We start from the raw sequence: 15,238 nt of genomic DNA on the forward strand, positions 1-15,238 counted from the left end.
TTTGATGTTGTGAGCACCAAATAAACCAAAAGAACACAGACAACAGCACAGCCACAGGCACAGCACGTAAATTATTCTCCACCTTGGACATGATGGAAAAGGTTTTTCCAGAGAGAACCTCTGCCTAGTAATCAGCAAAAGAGCAGAGAGTGTTTGGAAAAGTGCAATGTGAAACCAGTAGAACTCTAGTCTGGATGAAGCTGCAAGTCAACCAACCAAACACATTTGAATGCACTTTAAAAGAAACTGAAGTTCGCTTGAATTTTTCTGCTGTGAAGCAAACCTGACTAAAAAATGAGTTTGCTTGCAAGTGAACCACAATTTGAATCACTTGCAAGTGAATTAGATGTGAAAGTGCCCTTTCCAATGCACTGGGGGAGCTGAATTTTTCTACTGCTGTGAAATTCCCTAAGGGTTGTTTCTGTATTCAATGCATAATTAAAACAACATGTAATATGATACATGACAGCTATGTAATACAAATAAATAAATAGATAAATAAAAAAGAACAATCAGCCATGGTAAAGCATAAAAGCATAGAAAACTACATATTTGTAGCTGACTATAGAGATGATCTGATGGAGAACTTGCTTACAAGGGATTGCCAAAATCCCTTGTAAGCAAGTGTTTTCATAATTGGTAACTGCTTAATCATAAACAAGAAAATGTTAGGCCTACATTGTTAAAAGTGTAATGTTTGCTACTTAAAATGTTCAGATTCTTAGTCTATTGGGACCATTTCTTTGCTGTATCTTAAGACCAGCTCTATGTCATAACCAAGCACTGTATAATCAATGTTGTTGATTTTCACAACTTACATCATATATAAAAAACAAATGTTTAAGAAACAGTTCTCTAGAAATAGAGATATGCAGCTTTTCTTTTGAGATTGAAATTGTCAAGTCCATTCAAGTAATTGAATATACTTTGTGATTCGATCTTTGCTTGATTTAGTTTACTCAGAATATAATATGTTTTTAACACATTCTGAATTACTGGACAATAATACATACTGTAACAACAATTCTTGTAAAATAGATTTTTATGACTTAAAAAGGGTATGGCCAAGAAATCCACAAAGCAGCTGCACCAATATTTAGCATATCTATTATAATAATCATGTTGTTGTCCTTGGATACAGGGTCAGTATACAATATGATGCTGAATGCAGAACAAGCAGCATCAATTACCTTTTCTGTAGAGTAATTAAAAATGAACCCTACATCATTCCAACCAGCACACACAGGAATTATAAATTATCACGCCAAATAGCTTAATTGAATTTGCCACATTCATTTTAAAGTATAACACATTTCCCTGATACATAATTTATTAGGAAAATGGTCTGTTTTATGAATATGCAATTTAACATCCTCAGTTATGGAATTCATTAAAACCTGAAGAATATAATTGAAATATAAATTATTATAATACTGTGAATCAGATGAGTTGTAGTAAACTAACACACATACATTGTTTATGTGTATAGAGTAACTATCGTCTTTTTTATCATCGTCATTTTTTTCATGACTTTAAGGAGATTCTGACAAATACATAATATAGTTTATAGCCTGACATCGTCGAGTTGAATTTGTTTGAATTTCAGAAAGTCAGAAAACAGTGACAATGATGTTTTAATCACCATTTTATTGTTTGGAGCATCTTTCTTTTGTAGTGTATTTTGTAATTCATTTTCTGTTTAGTCACAGAATCGCTATTCATCAGTTTTTTCATATTCAGCCATTTTCTTTTGTTGTGAGGAGTGCAGGGGAGAAGGGCATTCCTTCGAAAAGGGGCAGGACTGACAGTGATGTGAACCAATCACGTGACAGAGGGAGACTTGTCTGGTGGTGTAAGGATGTTAGGGCAATAGTTCAATCTATTTTTGCTCCTATGATGAAGTTTTAACCAATCATAGGCCAGATATATAGGAACGAGCCCAGAGGTGATTAGGATAACCCACAGATAGACCTGTGATCAGCAGTGTGGAGTAGTGGTTAGGGCTCTGGACTCTTGACCGGAGGGTTGTGGGTTCAATCCCCAGTGGGGGACACTGCTGTTGTACCCTTGAGCAAGGTACTTTACCTAGATTGCTCCAGTAAAAACCCAACTGTATAAATGGGTAATTGTATGTAAAAATAATGTGATATCTGTATAATGTGAAATAATGTATAATGTGATATGTTGTAACAATTGTAAGTCGCCCTGGATAAGGGCGTCTGCTAAGAAATAAATAATAATAATAATAATAATACCTGCCTGCCATGACGTCACAGAGTTAACAGGCTAACTGGCTGCAGGTGTGGTTAGGTAGGGGATTAATGTTATCAACTAGTTAGGACTCATTAGCCTCAACTGGCCCACACCTTGTAGCCTGTAATAGCCCATTTCCTGGACAATTACCTCCCATTTAAAAAGAGCCTAGTCTGTTCTGTCTGAGACAGCCTGGGATTATCTATGCCCAAACCTGATAGGACTAACTGTGATACAAACCGTAAGAGGCTTGTGCTGTTTACGTGCCAGACATCCGCTTTCCTTTGCCAGTGCGGTTGAAACTACCTACCATTGCCCCGGACTAACCAGCTGGAGATCTACCTGCAGGGTTGGAGCCTGCGAGCGGAGGTAGGCTGCACTTCGAGATTTCGCAATGCGCTACGGGCTTGGATTTCCACACAAAGGTTGGGGACGGACTTTGCTCGTTTTCCTATGGGACTAAAACTAATCTTGCCTAAGGGGCATTCTGGTGCAGTTAGTCACCTGGAGGAAAACCAGGTGAAAATAATATTACTTACCAGCTGTACGTGGTTAACGGCGCAGTTGGTTTACATCGTCTCTTGTTTTGTTTTATAAATTCTGTTTGAACTGTTTATTTTCTTTTGTCATCATCTCGCAAACAGGATTGTCTTTTCTGTTAAAGACCAAGCCTTTTCATGGGAGTTTTACGACCTAAATAAACTTTGATTTGTTTTGGAAAATACTGTCTGCTTTGTCTGTGTGCACCCACACACTCACTATATATATATATATATATATATATATATATATATATATATATATATATATATATATATATATATATATACCGTATAAATTTATATATGGGGTGTGATAGAAGACTACATCTCCCAGAATGCCATGGGAGTGAGGCAGGGTGAGTTACACCGGACTCTAATGAAATGAAAGACACCTATGTGCAGTTACAACTGCATAAAAGCAAGGCAGGGAAACCCTGTTATTGGGTGTGGTGAGGTGAATGCTTCAGCAGAAGAAAGTCATTCGTGCTATCAAAAAAATGATTTACTTTCAGACTAGTCGGGTTTTCAGAAAAGACAACTTTAAGAGGCATTTATTGTTAAAAGTTGGTAACAAGTCTTTCTAAGACAATGTGGGTGTGCTGAATCCAAATTTGCTTGTTACCACGCTGTATAAAAATTGCAAATCAAAATGCCCGCCAACATTTTCGTCATACATATTAGATATTACAACAGAAACTTTTGTAAAAGGTTGGTAACAACTGTTTTTAACATAGTTGGGACCTGCTGAGACCTGGACATGGTTCTTTATATGCATAACATACTTAAATATACAATATTATAATAGAACAACTCATTTGTGTCCATCTTACTGCAAGAGAAAATAAACTTTTGCGAGCATAACATAAGCCCTTTCAACCAAAATCAGAACTTAGTAAAATGTTTAAACAACTACTTGACAACATTTCAGTAAGTCACTATTAAATGGCAGGTACATTGACACAGCCTTGTTCGAGTTCTCTACATTTGCAAGCGGAAGAGCAGACAAGCCGTGCTGTTCTGCACTTGCATTTCTGACTCCTGCATCCTGATTTTCAGCCACAGAATATTGCTTCAATGCAATTTTCTGGTACAGGTGGCAGCGACATGAGCTGAGGTATTAAATATCCATTTTAGTTTTTCTATCCCATGGATGCTGGGGAAGGAAGTACTGGTTTTAATATGTGTGCCTGCCTCTAAACTAAGGCCTGATAATGAGATCTCTGTATATAGAACATCAGAGCATCACTTGTCGGAGGTAGAGCTTGTGGTGACCTCAAGTGAATAAACAAAATGGCACATGTTTTGTCTGTGCTGTGGATCTCTGACAGACCATATAATTTACAAATAAACTCCTCCGCACATTTCACCTTTTCCAGGCTGAGGTCATTTTCACCAAGTTGTGACAGAAGCTGATGGTGTTCCTTAAACACCTTCAGTGCTGTCTTCTTGCTGTGAACAGCAATGTAAGATGTTGTATCACAACCAGTCAGTGCATGAAATGGAAGCAGAGTTTCCAGAACTGCGGGTGTAAATTGTAATTTTTCACAAATGTCATGAATAGGAAAATATTTAGGTTTCTTTGATGTGCCAGCTTTCATCCAAAGCAGTGAACATCAGAGGCCAATACATCTGCCAGTAGCTCTTTCATCCAAGTCTGTAGACTGCCATTAGTCTGTGCTAATGCCGGAGGCACAGGCATTAACTCGTGCTTCATGACGTGTTGCAAATTAACAGTCCTGCCAGCTTCATATGCTGTAATAAGTCATTAGAGAATGTTTCTATCTGCCTTGATGATTGTGGACTTTCCTTTGACCTCATTCCCTACTTCATAAAGTTTGGAGAATGTTAGAGCTTTATTTTTTGGCAGTGGATCATAAAAGTGCATATGGCCAGGCTCCCCTCTTTTGTCACAAGCCTTTTCTCAACAGAGCTTTCCAGCTGCTTTTGGCCTAATATTTTTGCATTCAGCAGAGCATCTTGGATGGCTTCAGTAGCCAGATCTTTAGTCACAATACTTTGCAATGAAAGAGGGGGCTCCTCCCCAGAGAAAAGTTTAAATCTTGGAAAGGTTCTTACGAGTGAATTATCATCATCATTATCACGTTGTCTCCTTGCCTTTCCTGACTCATTCTGGACAAGATGATCATTCAAGCCAACATGAAACATTTTTTTCTGGTGTCTGCTACAATATGGGCTCTTAGGTTGTAAGACAAGGCCCATCTGCTAAAAGCTGAGCGTGTCCTTGTGATGTCTACAATTCCACCTCCTTTCTTTCCAATGCCATTAAGCCACTCTTGACTCTGATCTGGGTCAACTTGATTAAACTTTTGACTAGATCTCTTTACAACAACGTTTCCTTGATGAAACTCTTGAAGCACTGCAGCTGGTAGTTGATGCATTTCAGCTATGTATATTGCATCCCATCAGCTTACAATAGAGAGCTTCATCAACAGTCAGAACAACATACGGGTGACCAAGAACTGTTGACACATGTTTACATCTTTTTACAACAGTATTGAGGGTATCTAGCTCATGAGCAGGGGCTTGAACAATTGACATATATCCTATTGTTGTAATTTTTGGTTCTGTGGTCTTCTGTATTTGGTTGAAATGTGTCCATCCACCTCCTGGATTGTCATTTTCCTGTTTAATGATAAAGGCCATATCAACAGCTTTTGCCTTGCCTGCACTGTTGCAGTTTTCTTCATACCATTGTTTGCTAACAGGATCCATAAATACTGGTATGGTTTTAATGTCTCCTACATAGGTTGGTATGATGGTGTCCATTGCATCAGGAACATTAAGTGTTCTGTTCTTTGATGGCTGTAGATCATTCAAGGTAAAATCAGATGCTGGTCCTCGTTGTCAAGCATGTGTTGCATAGAATGTGCTTTTGCTGTGTCCACCATAAGAATTCCCTCATAATTAATGCAGTGGCCAGCTTTATGAAACAGTTGAATAAGTTGTATTGATCTTCTTGCTTGATAGTGTACACCCAAGCCCAATATGCTTTGGGGTCCATTTCTTTCCACCATTTATACCATATACAAGTGATTCTTGCTTTTCAGGGTTTTCATCATCAGCATCGTCCTGAAGAACTGATTGGCCATCATATAGCAAGTGGAGGAATATGTACTGGCTGTCAGGAATGCAAGCAGCTGCATCATCTTCACTCACATTGAAACCTTTGTGATGAGGGTGTGCTAAAATATCTCCCTGAATTTTTAATGCAACATGTACCATTTAAAGGATGGATTGTGAGGATGGTAAATGGGGATCGACATCTCATCATCCTGTGCTGAATCTGTCAAATGTGAGATAGGTACATAGTTATACTTGGATGGAACTAAGAGTGTTTGTCTTTCTCCAGGAGACCGATCAGGCATGGACATGAACTGAAATAAAAGCCTAACTTGAGTTTGGAGGTTTTTTTTTTTTAATGATGATCGACGACTGATATATGATATCAATGCCAGCTTCTTCTGCCAGATTACAATAATGATTCCAAACTTCAGATAGCTCCAAAACATTGCCCTGGTTGGCTGCATATTGAAGCTCATTTTGCAGCCATAGCATCTATGTCAGAAACTTTTTGGCCTTGTCTCTTTTTCACCACAGACCTCATGAATTTGATGTAACATGTGAGATGATATTTGCCCCCAGAAGCTATAAAGTCATTAACTCCAGCTAACTGTACAGTCATTTTGTGATCAAGTTCAGCAGCCCTCATTATTTGTTCACTCATTTTGAATGTAGTTACAGAGATGACTCTTTGTTTAGGATGCACTTCTTGATAAAACATACAGCAGCTCCAGTCTATAGATTTAATAGAAGTAGAATATCTTGTTTTGGCTCCCGAGTGGCGTATCCAGTAAATGCGCTCCGCATGGATGCGCCCTATAGCCTGGACGTCGCCGGTTCGAGTCCAGGCTATTCCACAGCCGACTGTAGACGAGAGCTTCCAGGGGTCAGCGCATAATTGGCCGAGCGTCGCCCTGGGGGGGAGGGTTTAGGTCGGCCAGGGTGTCCTCGGCTCGCACACCAGCAACCCCTGTCGTCTGGCCAGGCGCCTGCGGGCTTGCCTGTAAGCTGCGCCAGAGCTGCGTTGTCCTCTGACGCTGTAGCTCTTGGGTGGCTGCATGGTGAGTGCGCAGTGTGAAAAAAAGCGGTTGGCTGACGGCACACACTTCGGAGGACAGCGTGTGTTCATCTGCACCCTCCCGAGTCAGCGCAGGGGTGGTAGTGGTGAGCTGAGCCTAAAAAATAATTGGACGAATTGGGAGAAAATAATAAAAAATAATTGGCAACGACTAAATTTAATATATATATATATATATATATATATTTTAGCTCAAAGAGCCAGATGCCCAACGTTTCGATATGTTGTACATATCTTTCTCAAGGGAGCCTGTGTTTGAATCCAAACATTGGAGGTATTTATAGGTTTTTGACGGCATGACAACTACTTGTTATTGTTTACATTCAAATTCATGATTTATTCTTACATGATGTAATGGTGTTCTATATATTGTGACATCATTTTTACTTCTATCTTTGAATCTGTATTAATTCCAATTAACACTACTTTACATAAACTTATATTTTTATTAAGTCATGCAATGCTGGCTCTGAGGATCAGTCTAGATTTGGCCTCCCCAGCGCATCAGCATGCACAACTTTTGAATGAATTTTGTTTATTTATTTAAATGTTATATATTTATTGAAGTTAATTAGTTCATTCTTTTCTGTTGAGTCCCGCTGGCATAATCGTGTTCAGTCTATTTATCCATTTACTTTCTTTTATTCTTCTATATGTCGCATTGTCTAATTTATATATATATAATCTTGTTTTGCATTCACTGGTATTGTTTCTGGTATAACTGCCTATGGACAGATCCGATAATTTAGTTGTAGATGCTTTTGCTTTCTGAAGCCTCTGGATTATGCCTTTGTCTGTGTATTGTACATAGCAATTTCTCTGCCACACCACTGAAACAGTATGCTTGGAACTAAAGATGGTCTCCATTCTGCCAATGGCCTCTCTGTATTTGATGTCTTGCAGTTTTTTTCTCATAGCTGTTGCCTCCTTCATTGTCTTTAGTCGTTGTTCACCTACTTCACGTAAATCTTCTTTACTTGATTCTTGGCAAATCATGCAGAGATTGTGAGAAACTTGCAAAGGTATTTTGAGACCAATTACATGTTCCATGGTTTACTAACAACTGCAACCAATGTAAATGTTAGATACCACCACATCATCTAACTACTAAAATCTCCTATGATGATTCTATACTAACTACTAGCACAAGAGACAGTCACGTTACTACTGTTACCTCTTCATTAACAAAAAGCATTTGCTTAACTTTTCACTGTCACTGTTAAGGAAGATATTTTCTACAAAAACAATAAATACATGAAATAATTAATCATTATTGAAATACATACAAAATAATAATTGAAATAAACACAAAATAATAATTGAAATAAATAAAAATAAATTATTGAAATAAATAACAATAATGAACATATAAATAAATATATTAATACATACCCACTTGGGTACATAACCACATATTTTAATAAATAGTTTATTTAAGGCTGGCTGTCTTTCTCAGTCGTGCTTGCCTGATTTTATTCTCTCGCTCCTACCACTGGTGTTCCTGCCTGGTGTTTGTTTACGCTCACCTCCTCAGCTAGCGTCACTGGGTTTCCCTGGTCATGGTCACCCGAAAGCAAACCAAGTGCAGTTCTTATGGGCCGAGCAACCCCCCCAAGGCCCGCCTCTCAATCACTCAGAGAGAGGGAAAGCCAACACACCTTCCTCCCAACCTCTCTGTGTCATTGCCATGATTGACAGGCAGATCTTACAAGGCTGCTGCCCCCTTCCTGCATAACCACGCATGCACCAGATAGTCAGCACAGAAACTTTTACCAAATATATAGGCTATCCTTCAGCATATAGCTAATTCTCAGAAATTAACATTCCTTTTTGTCCAGTGGGTCCACAAATACCGTTACTCTCGTCAACCAGTATCGAGAGAGGAAACCGTACTTCCTTGTGCCAATAGGGACCACAATAAGCGTTAAACTGACAGGAAACCAGCTCAAGTTCAGAATTTCAGAAAATGATGATGATGATGACGATGAAGATGAATGATGACTCGAAAAATCTAAAAAATATAACAAAGTCCCGAGAATTCTCAGCTGACTGACTTCATTGTTCAAAATGCTGCTTGTCTCAACTAATCGTGTAGCACTGACAGTATAAAATAACACGCTTGCAAACTGAAGGCTATAGGTTAAAATCCCACATATACCAGACCTTTCTTTTTATATTTATATAAAGAAATATTTTTTTGCAGGCAAATGTTCCATTTTAAAACAGAAATAAATTATTTAATATAAATGATACTGACATCAAAATAAATGTGTTACCTAGCATATTTCCATGTTGACAAAACAAGTTAATTGTCATTAAAATCAGATGTCCTGTATTATACATATGAATGGATAAAAGTGCCTGGGGTCTGCAAAAAAAATATGTTAGAAGAAGAAGAAGAAGAAGAAGAAGAAGAAGAAGAAGAAGAAGAAGAAGCTGGAGGAAGAGAAGGACATTGCTCTTACTGTATGACAGGTATTGACTTTTTTCTGCATTTCACCTAAGAGTGTTGGGAACTACAAATTAAAAGTGACATGGTGCTTTTGGCTGATTTACTTTTGCTGTGCCAATACCTTGCTGTATAGAGAGTCTGTCAGTTCTTGTGCTTCACTGATAACTTGGCGCAAGGAACTACCGTTCCTCTCAATTCTGTATTACTGGACATCAATTTGTGTTGAAACCAGGTGAAATACACATATTTCACCAGATACAAAAAGGTTTTCTAAGAAAAAAATAGTCCTCTGAATTATATAAAAAAGAACATGTTTATATTGCTAGCCTCATGTTTACTGGGCGTCATGCTAGTCAAATAAATAATGTTTCAGATTTGTTTTGTAATCTGTCCTTCAACATAATGATTTCTTTCAGATTAAACAAGCTTGTTTATACTCAGTTTTTGAATTTAATTGTTGTCCCCGAATTGATCACTTAGACATTGATTGAAACCTTATTCACCCACAGTTGGAACAATTAATGAATCAGTGAACATAGTCAAGCCAGTATTAGGTAAGCAGCACACAGTACTTTTGTTAAACTGGTAAGGGTTAATATACTTCAGAGTTGAGAAAAATAATGCAATTAAAGCAAAATTGCTGTACATGCAGCTGGAATGTCTATCAGCTTATTATTTTAAAATGGCTCAGTAGCCCCTGTAAGATAATTCTTTTGTCCGTTCTACTACGACTGTACATTTGGTACAGTGCAGTATTTTTCAAATTTTTACGTTTGAGGTACCATTCAATGGAATTGTAGCTTCACTAAATTCTTCATAAATGCACTACATTATAAATATTTTATATTATAATGCTTCTCCATTAAAGGTGTGTTGCTACAGTATGAAGAACAATATTGTACATGACAGTATTGATGCACACTATTTAAACCTGTTATAACAGACCACAGGGAGGCAGGTTAGTCTAATCATTGAAAATACAGTGGGACTAAAAGCCAGGAAATGCCAGGCTGGAATCCCAGCTCAGCTACAAGTACTTACAGTAATAGGGGTGTTACTTTGGGGAAGTTAATTGGCCTACCTCCTTCATTACATCTTGTTGCTTTGAGTTTCTCAAATGCAGTAATTACAGTTTGTAAGTGCATACAAACAATAATTACCTCATCTGTATAGTGCTATTTTTTGGAAATATATATGCAATTTTACTTGTTATTTCTCTGCATTTTCAGTTCACATGTACTTATCATTTACTTGTTTTTCACAGAAATACACCATATATTGCAAATTTAAGTTTCTGCATATTTCTCATAGTAAATCACTGGTTACAGTGGCAACCAATAAGAAAACTATGTTTTGCCATCAATTTTGATAGACATCTTGCACCGTAAAAAATACTTAGTACCGGTGCTATTTATTAGTTACACAGCACGTTGACATGGTATTGATATATTTCCCAATACTTATATTCATCTTTCAGCACATTCTTTATTGGCCTTAATCATCTCCCTATGCTCCAAAATACTGTGGGATATTGTATGGGGAACGGGTCATGCCGTTAGCATGGGAATGATAGCACATCTAAATGCCACTTGGTCATACCGCACGACCATCTCCTGACAGCCACAAGACTAAAGTATAAACCAGCTGTTACGGGTTTTATTTTCATGGCCTTTGTACACAAAGGCCCATAACAACCAAATGATCTAAACAGTGATGATATTTAGAGCTGCTGCTGCTTATATTCATTGAACAGACCCCTGTATCTATTTTATTTACAGTATTTAATTTCCCATTGGACAATATGGAAACCCGGCTAAACCAATGTTGCTTAAGAACTGACAAATTAGGCATCCCTGAGTGGCTCACCTGGTAAAGGCATGACTGTATGGTCATGCAGTTAGGGAAAAACAGCGTTGTGTCCTACCTGTACCAAGTTGCTGTTCTTTACTTGGGATCCCATGGCAAATAATCTTACGAAGCAAAAAGCTCTTAAATAAATTATTACTTTCTGGAGTATTGCATATGATGGAGAACTGTTTTTGCTTGGTTACCAGAATATAAATACAACATCATCAGTCACCCTGTTTAAAAATGGAAAAGTTGAATCTTAAAACAATATAAATTCCTGTGTTTAACATTGACAGCCCCTTTAGAGCATAAGATACCAGTGTTAGGTGCACTGTAACTGATTTTAGGTAAAGTTCATAAAAGTGATTATTTGCATTTTTAAGTTTGTATTAAAATCCAACATGCCTGAGTTTTTCTAATATTAGGTTGGAAACAGTGAGTAATCATTTAAGGGCTAGATTTTCTAATTGCTAAGGGGTTTTAATGGGTATTTTTTATTATATTTGTTGTGTTTAGATGGGTTACATTTATAGGACTTTATTGCCTCTAATGTTTCAGTTCTTTCCAAATATTGTATTTGCCAAGAATCATTTTTTTTTTTTTTTAAATTGAGCTAGATTCTCAAAGATATTTATTCCAACCGGTCATTTGTGCAAATTTTGTCTGGGTGGAAAAATCAACAATTACAAACTTGGTTTGGCCTGTTAATGGTTGTGTTTTTCCTTTCTGAAAAAAAAAAAAAAATGTGCAAATGATCATTTAGCTTTGAGAATCATGTCTTCAAGTTGTTACACAAAATCACACCATTTTAGGTACAAGCTTTATTAAAGCCTGCTTCTCTGGTCAGAATGACGTCTAAAAATAAAATAAATCCAAAATTAATGAGCCACAAAATGTGCATATGAAGGGAATGGCACTGATGCTTATCCAAACCCATCCCAAGGTACTCTTGCTACCTGTTTATTCAGAAATAGCTACCAAAGCTGACAATATAATGCCAAACATATTGTCAACCCAATTATGTACATAGATACAGATGTTTGCATCCTTCAGAATTATTGTCTTGCAATTATTGTCATGCTACATTTTCCTTCTGAAGTGTAATTGAATGTTTCATTAGGAACAGCATTCCAATTGTATTCTGTGCAAAGTAGTAATTGATCCTGTTTTACATATTTTACAAATGCATTTTACAGAGGTAGACAATATGCAAATTACAAATACGGGTGCATATTGATCTATATGTAACAAGATTGGTCTTTTAGTTTATTAAAACATCGTGTGACATGTGACTTGATTAAGATTGTGGGGTTGATTACATATGTCCTGATAGCATTGTGGTGTACATTTTATGATAAAGTAATTGTAACATAAATATTTAAGCTATTTCAAGACACATAAACATGTATTTGGATACTATCTCAAGACACGTCTTTAGTTATGTATAAACAATATTTTACTATAAATGATCTAGGGTATTACCACAATATCCTTCTATCGCACTATCAAAATTACATTCATATTTAAGTGCAGTCAAAAGTTACTCTGAACATATGAATATATTTTTTACAGTAATCATCAAACTCTGGCTATAAATATGATTGATTCATTCGACATATGATTTAATGTTTAGACAATATTCAACGTTGATTCAATTCAATGTTATCATATATTAGTGCTGTTCAACAGTCAAAATCAAAACAAACAAATCTTGTTGAAAGTAATACCTTATTTTATTATAAAAGTTATACAAATAAAAAGTAGATTGTATTAAATTGTAATAATTTGTTTCCAATGTATAATAAATAATGATACTAAGTATGTTTAAGAAGAATTAACCATATTGTAATTAGGATTCTAAATATATTCAACATTTAATAATGCATTCATATATTCTATCATGATATAATTCAACATAGGTTAATATCATTACTTCATATTCAATTTAAACAGAATTAAACATACAATCAATTTATGCACCATGGACATTCATAAGTTGCTTAGTTACCAGTCCTTCTGTGAAGAAAGTTGGAAAAGTGTCTCAATAAAGAATTATATAGCTTTCTACACGTGGTTAAAAAGCGTTTCAGTTTAGAAACTTGATCTTCAGTTTGTAGTCCTTTCCATACCAGTTATTCAAGTGATTTTAAAGAAAAACAAAACAGCTTTTTCTTCAGGACTCCGTCCCACAATGCAACAGTCACACACCAAATGGTTTCCTCTTCCTGTGTGCTTCAATGCTGTTTGTTACAGCAATGCAGCGCCAATTTGAGCAGATTTAAAAAGCACTTTTGGTATTAAGTAACTTCAGTATTCTTCTGTTTACTTCTTTGTGTATTTTAGCATACTTTTAGATTTTGTAGCAACAAAGTCTTTTTTATCTTTCAAAAGTCATTTTCCAGCAGCTGTTTTAGTTCATTCCTTGAAGATGGATTGTTACAACAATGTTCTTGAGCCTTGTCAGCGATTTTCAGTACAATTGTACACATTCAGATGTTTTTGTGTAGCTTTTCCTTCCAAGAGATACAGAGAGATTTAGAGATAGTTATTTTCTTTTTAGAGACTTTTTCTATGCTGCAAGCATTTAAATGAATATTGCAACTGGGCTGGATATAGTCAAATTATCCAATCACAGATGAGTTCTCAACAGCATATTTCTCATCATTATTTCAAGGATTGGCTGTTTTGAATGTAAGCAAAATGACATCATGAAAGTACCTTCCCATCTACATTCAAACAAAGCACCGTAAATCTTACAAAAATAAATTCAGTTAAAAATACTTTTCTGTGAAATAACTTTTCCTAAGTTATTAATTGTTATTTGACAATCATATTTCTATTTTCCTGATGTGATTTTACACAATGAAGTACCAAATTAAATTTAAAAAGTCAAATATTTATCATTCTAATTACTTAATTACATTTTAGTGATCTAAGTAAGGCTTTTAATACACTACATTACATTACATTTTCTAAGTTTGTAAATTTACGAGTTCATTTTTGACCAGATTTCGTTTTATACACCTTATGTAGACATGGTGAGTCAATTGCAACGAGCATTCAGAGTTAGTATGCATCAAGCGTACTAAGTTAAGGACTAGCTGTTACGGTACTTTCCTGGGGATCATCCCCAGCTGCGGATTAAGTTAGTTCCAATTGCAATGAACAAAGGAGTTGGGGATTAGCTGATCCTCAGGTTTAGTATGCAGCAGAGGAACAAGACTCTTTCCAAACCCCAAGTGCATGTGCGCACAAACAGATTGATTCCAGTTTGTGATAGTTGAAAGGATTTATATGATTAAGCAAATTGTTTTCAGCAAAAAAAATAAAAATAAAATAACAATTAAAAAGTCATATATATGTAAAACATAAAAGTAATAATAGCAAAAAAGTAATTGCATAGGCCTACAAATTCATTGTCATTCCACAAGGTGGATACGGACAACATGCCCCACATGTCGACCTGTTCCTATCCAGTTTTAAATAACTTTAGCATAACAGAGGCAGAAGTGTTAAAGGGACAAGGAGCTCTTAAAATAAACACATCCCCTGGGCTGGATGAGATCCTCCCAATAGTACTCAAAGAAATGAAAGAAGTTATTTACAAACCGCTAACCAAGATCATGCAACAGTCTCTTGACACAGGGGTTGTACCGACAGACTGGAGAATTGCAAATGTAATACTGATCCACAAAAAGGGAGACAAAACCGAACCAGGTAACTACAGACCAATAAGCCTGACTTCTATTATATGTAAACTTATGGAAACTATAATAAGATTCAAAATGGAAAATTACCTATATGGTAACAGTATCCTGGGAGACAGTTAGCATGGTTTTAGGAAAGGGAGATTGTGTCTAACTAACCTGCTTCATTTTTTTGAGGATGCAACATCGACAATGGATAATTGCAAAGCATATGAAATGGTTTATTTAGATTTCCAGAAAGCTTTTGACAAAGTCCCGCATAAAAGATTAATCCTCA

The sequence above is a fragment of the Acipenser ruthenus genome, chromosome 2, assembly GCF_902713425.1.
Source record: "Acipenser ruthenus chromosome 2, fAciRut3.2 maternal haplotype, whole genome shotgun sequence".
NCBI classification, from domain to species: Eukaryota; Metazoa; Chordata; class Actinopteri; order Acipenseriformes; family Acipenseridae; genus Acipenser; species Acipenser ruthenus.